The sequence below is a fragment of the Anomaloglossus baeobatrachus genome, chromosome 4 (assembly GCF_048569485.1).
Source record: "Anomaloglossus baeobatrachus isolate aAnoBae1 chromosome 4, aAnoBae1.hap1, whole genome shotgun sequence".
NCBI lineage: Eukaryota > Metazoa > Chordata > Amphibia > Anura > Aromobatidae > Anomaloglossus > Anomaloglossus baeobatrachus.
This window is the reverse complement of record NC_134356.1, coordinates 620,729,710-620,742,442: the sequence shown is the minus strand read 5'-3', so window position 1 is coordinate 620,742,442 and position 12,733 is coordinate 620,729,710. Positions and strand designations below refer to the sequence as shown.

The 12,733-nt window shown below is 48.9% G+C and overlaps 1 protein-coding gene across 1 annotated transcript in view; it reads left to right on the top strand.

Annotated features, from left to right (window-relative positions):
* The first annotated feature begins 4,561 nt into the window (after positions 1-4,561).
* Positions 4,562-12,733, top strand: part of SLC20A1 (solute carrier family 20 member 1) — a 26,643-nt gene continuing 18,471 nt past the window's right edge. The window contains 1 exon segment of the mRNA XM_075346297.1: positions 4,562-4,850. The gene's annotated coding sequence lies outside the window, so the exon portion shown is untranslated.

Genomic DNA, 12,733 nt, shown 5'->3' with positions numbered 1-12,733 from the left:
CATGCATTATGCGGCAGCACCGGCGTGTCCTCGGCTCTTCTTGCCACCGTGTAGCAGTGGTGGCAAGGTAATACAAGGGGTTAATGATGGTGGGGGATCACCGCCATTAACTCCAGGCTTGATCATGGCAGCGTCTATGTGACAGCTGACATGATCAACCCGTAAGTAAAGTGAAAAAAACACAGACACCGAAAAATCCTTTATTTTAAATAAAACCAACAAGCCTCGTTCACCATTTTATTAACCCCTCTGTGAAGATGTAATTTACCCTCTCACTGTATATGCTGTGATACTATGTCATGATATGCATATTTCCCTGGTTGTATTAGTTGTAATTCATGTATTTCCTTGGGGGAGCTACTGATCTCAATGTGTCTCTCTCATACAATTGTAGTCTTGGCATCTAATGTGATTATGTAAATAGCCTGTCCTCTTCTTTCCAGAGTTGTGTATCTAATCTGTAATTGAATTGGCCAGTGAAGGAATAGTCATTGTTCTGCACAGCAGGGGATCCCTTCATCTACTGTGGCTGGCAGACATATTGGAGCCCTGTGATGGACCAAACCATTGATGATAGGATGTGTGACCCCCACCCCCTGAACATGGTGGGCTGGTCAAGGAGCACAGACAATGCATTTCCCTTTTTGTAACTTCAGAGTGAGCTGAAACTTGAAGAGAGCAGGAGCCCCAGCCTGGGTGGCTGTGGACACGGACGGAGCTAGGCCTGTGTGGCGGCCCGTGGGATTGTGTGGAACTCTTTGGACTACTGTAAGGACATTTGCTTTGTTATCCGGTCCGAGGATTGTCGGGAAGGGCCCCCGAATCTGTTTTACGTGGACTTATCGTGTGCTGTTCCAGTGTTCTTGTGAATAAACCTGTTGGATCGTTCCTCGGCCTGTTGTCTCTCCTTGCTCTGCTGTACACCCCGTCACACCCTCCCGTACCAAAGCTCCGGCGTAATCCACACAGCTCCGGCATAATCCACAGGGTCCTGCGCTGCTTACATCCAGCCGCGACTGTCACAGACACAGCGCTGAATGAAAGCAGCAGAAAGCAGAGGTAATTACCGGTCATTTCCCACGGCCGGTAATGTGAACTCACTGCCGACCGTGGGAAATGCAGCGATCTGTCATCCATCTATCTATCTATCTATCATCTATCTATCCCTCTATCTGTCTATCTATCTATCTATCCCTCTATCTATTCTTCTGTCTATCTACTATCTCAGAATTAAATGACTTTTTTTTTTTTTTTCAATGTGCTTTATTGCATTGAATGCAATAAAGCACATCGCAACCCGCACGCGGCAAAACCGCGGCAATACCGCGGTAAAACCGCGGCAAACCGCATGCGGTTTTCGGGTGCGGTTTCCCGCGGTTTTTTACCGCGGGTGCGGTAATCTTTGAGAGCATGTGGAATTTTCTCAAGGAAATTTCATTTCCCAGTGCGCACAGAGCCTTACATGGAGGTGCAGTTTTTCTCCCCTGAAGACACCCCACGCTGGGGTAGCTAAAGATGTTAATATTAATGTTGATGTTAATTGTGTTTTATGGTAGTGATGGTTTTCCCCCCTTGATGTCAGTGTGGGACGGCTGTCCCCATAGGAACAGTACAGGAGAGAGGAGGAGCCGGACAGTCTAGGGGGAGGGTGAGAGGTGGCAGTAGTGTTGGAGAGTAGATTCCGGGATGTGGGAGAAGGAGCAACGGGGGCAGAGTGTGGGAGCTATGGTGGCAGATAGCAAAAGAAAGGAAAAAGAAAGTGTCCTGACCGGGAACCAGCGGTGTACAGGTGGGACCCGAGGAGGCCTAGTCGGTGAAGCAGAGTTGTGTGGGTCAAGTCTGCAGTAGCCGGAGCGGGAGCCTAGGTGAAGAAAACTAGAGTAGCCGGGTAAGGCCCCCTGAGAAGAGAAGACAGGAACAGTTTCCCCCAGCAGGAGTTGTGATTTGACGCTACAAGATTTGTGCCTCTGTTGTGAAGATACGTGCAATAAAATGCCTTTTGATTCAACTGATGCCTGCCTGCGGAATTTTCCTGAGTCTGTCAACGTGCTCCCTTCATCCACACTGCCCCACAAAACAATCCCCTGTCCCAATAGTGACGGCTGCGCCGGGGGTTAGCCTGATACAGGAAGGGGCCACGACTACAACCCCCGAGGCACCCCGTTACATAACACTGTTACCCCATGATCAGTGCAGGCCGTATAACACTGTTACCCCATGATCAGTGCAGGCCGTATAACACTGTTACCCCATGATCAGTGCAGGCCGTATAACACTGTGTTACCCCATGATCAGTGCAGGCCTTATAACACTGTGTTACCCCATGATCAGTGCAGGCCGTATAACACTGTTACCCCATGATCAGTGCAGGACATATAACACTGTTACCCCATGATCAGTGCAGGCCGTATAACACTGTGTTACCCCATGATCAGTGCAGGCCGTATAACACTGTTACCCCATGATCAGTGCAGGCCGTATAACACTGTGTTACCCCATGATCAGTGCAGGCCGTATAACACTGTGTTACCCCATGATCAGTGCAGGCCTTATAACACTGTGTTACCCCATGATCAGTGCAGGCCATATAAGGCCTGCGCCACACATCCGTGCCTCCGGTACGTGTTTGGCATTTTTTACACGTACCGGCGGCACGGAGACATGTACAGCAATGCCACCCTATGGTAGCAGGCACACACACGTAAAACCACACGGAACGTGTGTCCGTGTGCGTTTGTACGTGTGTGCGATTTTCAAAGCGCTGACATGTCAGTGTTTTCTCCGGCAGCACGGGTGTTACACGGCCCGCACCCGTACCACACGGGTGTAGTGTGGATGCGGTCCCGTGTGACACGCGCCGGAGTAAACACACATGTCAGGGAAAAAAATAAAAAACATTAACTCACCTTCTCCAGCCCTCCTGTCTCTGCCGCTGCTGCCTCTTGCTGCCGACCGCCGCTCATTATTCTCATTGAATATTCACTTCACTGCCTGGCAGCAGCAGCAGCGGGGAGACGGGAGGGCTGGAGACCGAGGATCAGCAGCGCGGACAGCAGCGCGGACATCAGGAAGGACCAGGTGAGTATAATAATTACTGATTCTACGTGTGCTATCGCGGATAGCACACGTAGAACACACGTGTCACGCACGTACCAGAGACACGTACTTACCTGCACGCAACACGCAGGGAAAATACGTGTCTCTCGGCACGTGCGTGAAATTCACGTGAGTGTGGCAGAGGCCTAACACTGTGTTACCCCATGATCAGTGCAGGCCGTATAACACTGTTACCCCATGATCAGTGCAGGCCGTATAACACTGTGTTACCCCATGATCAGTGCAGGCCATATAACACTGTGTTACCCCATGATCAGTGCAGGCCGTATAACACTGTTACCCCATGATCAGTGCAGGCCATATAACACTGTGTTACCCCATGATCAGTGCAGGCCGTATAACACTGTTACCCCATGATCAGTGCAGGACATATAACACTGTTACCCCATGATCAGTGCAGGCCGTATAACACTGTGTTACCCCATGATCAGTGCAGGCCGTATAACACTGCGTTACCCCATGATCAGTGCAGGCCGTATAACACTGCGTTACCCCATGATCAGTGCAGGCCGTATAACACTGTTACCCCATGATCAGTGCAGGCCGTATAACACTGTGTTACCCCATGATCAGTGCAGGCCATATAACACTGTGTTACCCCATGATCAGTGCAGGCCGTATAACACTGTTACCCCATGATCAGTGCAGGACATATAACACTGTTACCCCATGATCAGTGCAGGCCGTATAACACTGTGTTACCCCATGATCAGTGCAGGCCATATAACACTGTGTTACCCCCATGATCAGTGCAGGCTGTATAACACTGCGTTACCCCATGATCAGTGCAGGCCGTATAACACTGCGTTACCCCATGATCAGTGCAGGCCGTATAACACTGTGTTACCCCATGATCAGTGCAGGCCGTATAACACTGTGTTACCCCATGATCAGTGCAGGCCGTATAACACTGTGTTACCCCATGATCAGTGCAGGCCGTATAACACTGTTACCCCATGATCAGTGCAGGCCTTATAACACTGTGTTACCCCATGATCAGTGCAGGCCGTATAACACTGTGTTACCCCATGATCAGTGCAGGCCGTATAACACTGTTACCCCATGATCAGTGCAGGCCGTATAACACTGTTACCCCATGATCAGTGCAGGCCGTATAACACTGTTACCCCATGATCAGTGCAGGCCATTATCTGAATACACTACATGGCTATCTGTAGATAGGACTCCGCGCCTGAGCGGCGGTGACCGTGACATTGCACAATGGCGGCTCACAGTCACGTCCACGGGCGTCCGGACACGCGTGCAGGTCTCAGCTGTGGCAGCCGCGCGCCCCGACCGCACACATTCCTCTCACCCACCGAATCCCCCCTGGACTTACGTCCCAGTGACGTCAACAACCACCCCCGTCACCAGCCAATCAGCGTTCTCTGTAGGCGTGGTTTGTCATGTGTTCCGCCGTTGCCCCTCCCCCGCCACGCCGGTATTCGGTGTCCTCGGCCCCTGCAGCCCCCGGTGTCCGCCCCGTCACCTCTCTGGCTGCAGCCTCTGAGCTCCGTGTGATGTTATCTGCCGGGAATTTCCGCCTGCAACCGAGCTGTGTACGGGGGATGGAGGAGAATGAATGAGGCTGGGCGGGGCGCGGCTCCTCCCCCTCCGGGCTCTTATATTGCGCACACGAGGTCACGGCTCGTAATATGGCGCTGAGGAAGGTCTGACACCGGCTGCTCCACCGACTGAGGACGACGGCGAGCTACGAGCGATTGTACCCAGTGGTGAGTGTCCCCTGCTGTAGTGACGGGCTGTACCCTGCTGACGGCTCCTCCATCACCGGCCGCCCAGGCATTGTGTTACCGGTAATCGGGCTGAGCGCTACCGACTGCTGACCATCGCTTCCTGCCGGTGGGAACTGGTCAAGTTTTGAGAAATCGGTCGCGATCAGCTCGAATGGCCGAGAGATTCCCTTTATGCCGGCATCATCCGTATATGGAAATCGGCAGGACAGGTCTGTGCGATGTGTGTACGATATCCGCCTGCAGATCCTCCTGATCTTTGGTGCTGATCGTACAGTGTCCAGTGGCTTGTGTTCTGACCCTGGAGAGCTGGGGCTTCCAGTGCTGGTGTGTGTGTATATGAATATATATATATATATATATATATATATATATATATATGTATATATATATATATATATATGTGTATATATGTATAATTTCATGAGAGAGATTATCTCTTTTCTTTCTTCATTTTTTTTTTTTTCTTCATATAGCGCTAACATTCCGCTGCACTTTACATACATCAGGAACACTGTCCCCATTGGGGCTCACAATCTAAATTCCCTATCTGTATGTCTTTGGAGTGTGGAAGGAAACCCACGCAAACACTGTGAGAACATACAAACTCCTTGCAGATGTTGTCCTTGGTGGGATTCGAACCCAGGACCCCAGCACTGCAAGACTTCAGTGCTAACCACTGAGCCACCATGCCGCATATAAATATATATTATATGCGGCATGGTGGCTCAGTGGTTAGCACTCCAGTCTTGCAGGGGTCTATATGTATGTATGTATGTTTGTATGTATGAAGATTTTTTTGGGGTTGTTGATCATGGACTGTGGCGCCCCCTGTAGTTGGTAGTGTGGTCTCCAAAGTGGTGGCAGCAGCCCCAGTGTAGGATTGTCTGCAGCGCCTGTCCTGTGGCCGTGGTGTCCTCTGGTGGAGCAGGAGTTACTGGGGGTGATGATGCCTGGAGTCGAGACCCCCACTGTCCTTCTCTCATGGCCCAGTTGCATCGGTGTGGACCCGGGAGACCTATAATTTTAGTCTCAGACTTCAGGAAAGTATCTACAGGAGGCTGCCATTGATGAAGCCATGAGGCCCCTACTGAGCCCCTTCCCCTCGTTTTCCAGTTAGGGGAGGTGCAGGTTGGGCTCAGTAACAGGGCATCCTTATTATACATTTTGAATAGATAAAAGGGGCATACATGTGAGTCATACGAGCATCTCATGTGTATGGGGTTTCCTGACTGAGACACCAAGGTCCCTGGGGATTGCTGCGGGGTGGCAAGGTCGCTGTGGGAGACCTCACGGATCCCCCAGATAATGTAGTCACCTGTGGTGTAAACTGATCCGTAGTGCACATGCCTAACCTCTACTCCATTGACGTCTATAGGAGTGATGGGGTGACTTGTTTACTCTACTAGACTGCACAGATGGTCACATAACCGCTCCATCCAGACAACGGACTAAAACCCTATAGCTAGCATCAGTGAGGGTCCCGGCATCTTCACCCCCAGCTGTCATACACGTCACCTGTGTTACAGAAAGGGATCAATGTTGCTCCTGGGACATCTGTCTTAAAGGGGTATTCCGGCTTGAAGATATTGGGTGGGTGATCTTATAGATTGGTGAGGGCGTCAGTACGGAGTGATGCTCTACCACCGCGCCATTCATTCTCCATGGCATTATGCTCCACCTCCTCCAGCAGCCCCATAGAACATGAATGGAACCACTGCCGGGCATGTGCACAGGCACCCCATTGTTAATGGGTAAAAGTGCCCCCTTCTGATGACCAATGTTGACCACGCGCGCACGCACGCACGCTGTATGACCCATCAACTGGATAAGTTAACTCTTACAACCAGAATCTTTAAGTTTGTCCAATGGCCATTTTTCTATATTTCTTGGCTGTGCAGTGTCAAGATCAAGGTCTCCATGTTGTTCTGGGCCATGTGGTGTTTCTGGTGCTGGACTAGTCTGTAACCCCATATACTGACCAGAGGGGAGCGCACCAACCCCTTCAGGTGTAGAGCACCCCTCATTCCTTGCCTGCGCTTGTTATATAGATGGTGTTGTGACTTGTGAGGTCCGGATCTGGCTGTTGTGTATTCTTGGCAGCAGACGCTGGGTGACTGGTGTCCCAAGGGCTCCACTCTCGCCATTGCCCATTAGGTTTACAGCAGGGACATGCGGAGGGATCGGCCATTGCCAATATCTGGGGCCTTATCTGTCGGCGGTCGGGATCTCATTGTTCCGCCCTGTGATTACCCGGTTACATTATGATTTGGAAACATCTGCCCTTCGCCGAACGGTCTGCCACAAATGGTTGAAAAAAGTCAAATGTCCATCGGATTCACCCAGTTGGTGTGAAGGATCAGCCCTCCGCTCTGCTAATGACCGAAGACTGACATCCTCAACAATTCGAACCTCCCACTCCAGTCTTCAAGATTTCTCACGAGCTGCGCCTATGCTCTAGAACACACTACCCAGAGCAATCTGATTAATTCCCAACATCCACACCTTTAAGCGGGCCCTAAAAACGCATTTCTTTAGACCAGCCTATCACCTCACTGCCCTGATCTAATCTAGTCCCTTTCTGCCCTTTCCAAAAATTTACTTCCAATTCTTGTCCCCCTGTACCTGTATAAATTCTGGCCAATGACTGGTTCATGCAGCTGGTTTTGAATACCCTATTAAATCGATGGCTGGACCATATATAACAAGCTCCCCCCCCCCCCCCCCTTCATTCACCTTTTGTGCTTCCCCTATTTCCTCATAGACTGTAGCTTACGAGCAGGGCCTCACTCCTCCTGGTATCTTAATATTGTTATTTTGTATTGTCTCATATTGTCTGTACATGTCCCCTCTGAATTGTAAAGCGCTGCACAATATGTTGGTGCTATAGAAATAAAACTTATTATTATTAATAATAATAATAATAATAATAATAATAATAATAATAATAATAATAATAATAATAAATATTATTATTATTTATTATTATTATTTATTATTATTATTATTATTATTATTATATGCATGATCCAGTGCTCTCCAAAAAAAGCTAATCTTTCCTTGCTGATCCCAATTGTTGATCCACTGGACCAAACATGCAGAAAATAACTTCACACACTGATATAGGAATTTTCTTTCTCCTAAATACATCCCCCTTAGCTCAATGCCAACCAAAGGGCTTTGGTGCGCATAGGTGAGGCTGGGGGGAGTCCCTGAATTGTCCCCATGCGTTTCAGTAGTTGTGCTGGGTCAAGTTAAGCGATTTCTTGTGCTCGGTGGTAATGTGTACAAGGCCGGTGTCCCTGTCTGGGGACTGCAGTGGACTCTCCCATCACTGAAGGGCACTTTCACCGTCCTGCTGTGCGCACAGAAATGTGATTAATTAGCAATGTGATTTCCCATCTGCCCCCTTTTGTCTCCCAGTCACGTGACCCTGGTCTTGGGAGAGGCACCTTGTCATCCGTATGGGAGGGGGTGCTGCTTGTGAGTAATGGGGCATCCAGACTCAGCCGGCTGCTTCTTTGTGCAATGGAGGAGGGATTCTGCAATAGAGGAAATGTCGTCAGCTTGAGTGAGTCAGTGTCTCCCATGCATGCTGAGGTCTGCCTGGTGCAACATAGCACATGCCAGTCCCCGGCTCCATACAGGGCGCTCTGCATCGCTCTATCTGTGGCCACACCTAGCCCGCGTGCGGCTGCTATGATTAGGTATCTCTCTCGGAAACAGTAGGGTTAGCGGTGTGTGCACTGGCAGCGATCATATATGGAACAGTATTCCAAAGAAACACGAGGGATTTCCAGGCAGATTCCATGATCATCATATCCGAACTCCCACATGGTTAAATGGTCTTTCCATGTCTGCTTCGGAAATAAGTAGCATTTTGCTTTATTTCAATGGATTCTGACCAGGAAAGCCAAGGATTAACCCCATTTATGAGAATGGGGCTAATCGTGAGGACAGAGGGGGGCGTTGGTGAGGCCGCAGCCCCCTGGTTAATGCAATCAAATCTGGTATTCCTTCAGGGGTTGTAAGGCCATGTTTACACCTCTGTACTTTCATCCGAGTGATGCCCATTAAAAGAAAAACAAAAAACGGACGGCACTTCCTAACTGGCTTTATTAACAATGTATTGCCAAGGTTCATGGAACTTGTCTGTGACATTCAACTTTTTTAAAGGTGGGGTTTGTCTGGTGAAAATTAACTCCTCATCCATCCTCTGGATGGGGCAGTTTATCGATCGGTGGGAGTATGACCCCCTGGGACCCGCACTAATCTGCGCTTAGCTCCATAGTTAACTTTTATCCCCATTACAAATGGAGCGTTAGGTCAGATCCCCGAAATTGTGTGTGTGTGTGTGTGTGTGTGTGTGTGTGTGTGTGTGTGTGTGTGTGGGGTGTGTGTCAACTTAAAGGGAACCAAACATCAGCATTTTCCTATATAATCTTCAGTTACACGGCGTCGGAGTTTGCACCTGCGCATAGCGCTGATCTCCGGCGCCATGTTTTTGAAGCCCGCATACAGAGTTTGGTGTCTGAGAGGGCGACACTCTCATCTCCGCAGCAAAGAATTGACATGCTGCGGCTCGGAAGACTCACCAGCAGGTCAGTGTTTGCTGCAGAAACAAGTACAGTTGGCAGGAGATTTCTATAAACTCATCCACTGTTGCTTGTACTGTACAATGCAGCAGTTTAGTAGCATCTCGAAAAAAAACCCAAAGATTCCATCCAAAACGCTGCAGAACTCAATCTGTATGCACATACCCCTATAGCAGTGTTTGCAGCGTTTTGGATGCAGCAATCTTTTGGAGGTTTTTTTTTTCGCGCTGTACAAAATGCTGCATTTTACAGTCAAAGCACAGTGGATGAGATTTATAGAAATCTCCTGCCAACTCTACGGCTCGCAGAAAAAATTGACCTGTGGTGCAGGTTTCCGAGCCACAAGCATGTCAATTCTTTGCTGCGGAGTCACAAGTGTCATCCGTAAGGAGAACACAAGCGAGAGACTGCTGTGCCCCGAACCCTGATTGTGGGTACAAGCAGCTGCAGTCTCCTGTGGAGGAGACTCACAGCCCCACAGGTCAGGACCCGCCGTGTCCAGGACGCACCACGTCCTGATCTTGGGCTTAAGTGATGTCCTGAGTGCTGTGACCCCAGCAGTAATCTACCCACGGCTTTTTTTTTTTTTAATAATGGCATAGTAGACACTGGGGATGAAATGCGTCTGGAATAAAGGCCGCTCGGTCCATAAATGATGGTGGCTAAGGCTAAACGTATGTCGTCTTGTCTGTCGTTGAGCCTGTAGACCCTTCATGACGACTGCCCGGCTCCTTGTTACATAACATCGACTGAGCTTTTCGTAATCTTGTGTCAGTGATCTCTGCTTGAAAAGTCTTTATTTGATGAGCTGTGAATATGACCAAGATAATCCTCAATAAATGTCTTGGCAGACATGCTCTCATAACTCTGGATTGGCAGAGACGGGTTCAGCACAAGTTAATCTTGATGTTATTACATATTGCAGGGCGTATTGTGCCTGTGCCACTCCGGTAATGAAGGCTGTGAGATGCCAGGAGCTATGTTATTTGTGGAGATTTCGCAACAATGTGGCGTGTTTATTGTAGGTAGGACTTACGACTCGAGTAAAGGCAACGGGAACTCGATGTACGAATACCGGCCCGGACTATGCCAATCGGACGCCCGAATGTTATGGAAAGTAGCCTTGGCTACCCAGTGTTATCACAGGAGCGGCTGTAGTGCAATCAACTGATGAGCCATTACTGATGGGAAGAGCAAAGTGTTGTCAGGATCATATTGATGCATGCAGTTGTCACACGAAGGCTACTTTCACACAGCGGCTCAATCCGGCTGTGAAACCTATGCGGCGAAAACACCGCATCCTTTGCCTAAGTTTTTACATGCGGCCGGTCCGTTTTGTTTCTGGTTGCGGCACGCTACTGAGCATGCGCAGTGGAAAAAACCGCATGCGGCGGCCGGTTGCGGTTTTTTCCGCATCGCGCCGCATCCGGCGTCCATAGGCATGCATTGAAAATGCGCCGCAGCGGCTGGATGCAACGCGATGCGGTTATTTTTGCCGGAGCAAAAAACGTTGCAGGGAACGTTCTATGCGGCATCGGCTAAATCTGCCGCATGCGGCAAAAACCGGACCGAACGCAAGCCCCTGCGGCACAATACAGCACTAATGTAAGTCTATGCAAAAAAACCCGCAACCAGCGGCAAAAAAAAACGTTTGCGGTTTTTCTGCAGAGTGCCATATTGTGCCGCATTGCAGAAACCGGAGGTGTGAAAGTAGCCTTAAGCTCAGAAGGGCCACACGTGGCTCAAATCTATGGATGAGCATCTATTTCAGGGGCCTCGCCGAGGTTTGGGTAGAGCCCATATTATTTATTATTTTATTTATTATTATTATTATTATTTATTATTATTACATTTATTCACTTATATAGCGCTGTTAATTCCACAGCACTTTACATACAATGGCAACACTGTCCCCCATTGGGGTTCACAATCTAGGTTCCCTGTGAGTATGTTTTTGGAGTGTGCGAGGAAACCGGGAGTACCCGGAGGAAACCCACGCAAACACTGGGAGAACATACAAACTCCTTGCAGTTGGTGTCTCTATCGTATCTGATCTTCCCATCTTTCTCCTATTTCGCTCATGGGTGGCCAAACTACGTATAGGGGAATACGATGGGCCAGGAAAAGGTGTGTGTGTGTGTGTGTGTGTGTGTGTGTGTGTGTGTGTGTGTGTGTTGGCCTGGATGTAATGGGAGCAGTACTATACGGGGCTGCATATAGTAAGCAGATCGGTAGAAGGAGGCCCCTGGATGAATGGGCCCCGCTCACAACACCGCACGCAGATGGCCCTTCTTTTGGGGAGTTGGCAAAGATTGGGTATATTCCAGAAAACCATGACCACCATATATAACCTGATTAAATGGGATAGATATTAGATTTTTTTGTTTATACTGTATAAGGTGAGGTAATGGAAAAATGTATACCAGCTGTCCGGTACATACATCAAGAGCAGTGCAGGTAGTACTCAAATACTCAGTGTGCATGTGGCCTAAGCATGGCTTTGTTGGCGCTCATGTCCACAGCCCTGAAAAATGAGATTAATAATAATAATAATAATTAATTTTATTAATTTATATAGCGCTATTAATTCCACAGCGCTTTAGATTGAAACGTATGCGCTGCCTGTAATGCAGACGGAGTCGGTGTGCTCTGTTGGACATTTGCACCTAGTCGAGGCCCGGTGTACATCTATTAAGCTGTGCTGTGTGACTGTACCTACACTTCAGCCTATACCTGTGATATCCGGCCATCTACTCCTGAATACGCTGTTATAACAAAGTCCCCTTTTCCTCCCACAACTAGTCTTTACTGGTTTCGGCAGGCGGCCCCCTCCTGAATGTCAGCATCAACCGTGGGGAAGTGCAGATGATGCTTTCTCCAAGCTTCCCCCCCCCCCCCCCCCAAATTCAATAAAGTCTGTATGTTTGTATGTGCGGAGGGTTTATGGGCTGAACTGCTGGACATTATACAAGGCGGAAAACCAGATTTACTATAAGGGAGATGTATGGGCTATAGAAATTCTTGGGCTGAAAACAATATGTGCAGGACCAGACATGGTGTATACAGCTGGGTTACACTGTACAGATGGAGTATACATGGTATATACTCAATGTGTTAAGGTAGGGTGGTAGTATACATGGGGTATATACCATGTGCTGAGGTAGAGGAGTAATATACATGGGGTATATACCATGTGGAGAGCAGAATACATGGGGTATATACCGTGTGCTGAGGTAGAGAGCAGAATACATGGGGTATATACCGTGTGCT